The 1,376-nt window shown below is 33.0% G+C and overlaps 1 protein-coding gene across 1 annotated transcript in view; it reads left to right on the forward strand.

The window, feature by feature from the left end:
- LOC106957219 (homeodomain-interacting protein kinase 2-like) overlaps positions 1-1,376 on the forward strand; it is a 109,898-nt gene that overhangs the window by 102,891 nt on the left and 5,631 nt on the right. The gene's annotated exons all lie outside the window — the stretch shown is intronic.

The following is a 1,376-nucleotide window of genomic DNA, read 5'->3' on the forward strand; positions in this document are numbered from 1 at the left end:
CTTCCAAAGCTAATTTGACTGATGGAAAAAAATTTCAAAAATTGACAAAATTAAGTATTTTTTTACCACTCCCCAAACTTGTATTTTTCATCAGATTTCAATAACACTTCTCTACTAGAGATAAATTAGGCTGCTGAATAACATAAAGGCATCCATTTTTGGCCATCTTTAATAGTTTCCTTGATATTGCTGGTAGGAAATAGGGATTTTTTGTTTGTTTTTAAAAAATCTAATTTTATAGAATTTTTGACTTGCACCAAAATGTTTCTTTTTTAATGCATTTCATTGAAACTTCCTTCCTAGATGTCAGTTAGGCTGCAGCATCATATAAAAACATTTATTTATGGCTATCTTTAGTAGTTTTTTCTATATTGTTGGCAGAAAATAGAGATTGTTTTTTTAGATTTCTTTCTTTATGGAAAATTCCCTACTATCGACCATCTGAAAAAGTGCCAAAGAAAGTACAGTTTATCATAAAAAGTGTCTAGAATTTATCATTTTAGTATAGATACATCATGCCGCCACCCACATAATGATGCCCTGGGCGGTTGCCATGCCTTCCATATCAGAAACCGCCACTGAGCACGTCTGCTAATGGGCTTCATGTCCTTGTTGCAAAAATCGCACAAAATCAGCACAAACCTAAACCCCACAAAAACAGATCATCATACATAATTCCCGTGGCCCATAAAAACAGCGGATCTAATCCGCTTTTTTCAGGGTCGTGCAGAGGCCACTAAAAGGGCAGGTGCTCAAAAAAAAAAAAAAGGGCACATATTACCGCATTCTAGGACAGAATATTAACAAAGCCACACAGCTTTGAGTTTAATAAACAATGACAAATTACAAAATTGTGAAATATACAATCAAAGCTAAGGTAAATCTCTATACAGAGCATAACACTATGCATATGTAAGATATTTTATTAGTAATTTCTTTCTGCAGGTCTATTTTGTTATAGGAAAGTATTGCAATATTCAAACCCGCAATTTAGCAAGATATGTAAATCAGAGCTAGACATATTTTGTCTTTACAGAATTACACTATTAAAAATATAAACAAGGGCCCAATGCAACCTTTTAGTGACTGTAATCTATAAAAAAAGAGCTGCCTGTTTGCTGCTGCAGTGGAGATGAAGATGGTCCATTCAGGAAAGCAGAGCTGCATCAAACTTTAAGGTGGAACTGCAGAAAAAAAGAAAAAAACAAAAGCAAAAATTGAATTGTTAATGCATGTCACTATGGGAAAAGCCTATTGAGTTTTGCTTAAAACTTTTTTAAAAATTTAAATCACACATTTGTCTCATGAAGTGAATTTTTTTTGCAAAACAAACTTATTTGTGCATGTCAGAAATCTTTTCTGGATATTCTAAGTTT

The sequence above is a fragment of the Poecilia latipinna genome, unplaced genomic scaffold, assembly GCF_001443285.1.
Source record: "Poecilia latipinna isolate Pla-1442-1.1 unplaced genomic scaffold, P_latipinna-1.0 Scaffold886, whole genome shotgun sequence".
NCBI classification, from domain to species: Eukaryota; Metazoa; Chordata; class Actinopteri; order Cyprinodontiformes; family Poeciliidae; genus Poecilia; species Poecilia latipinna.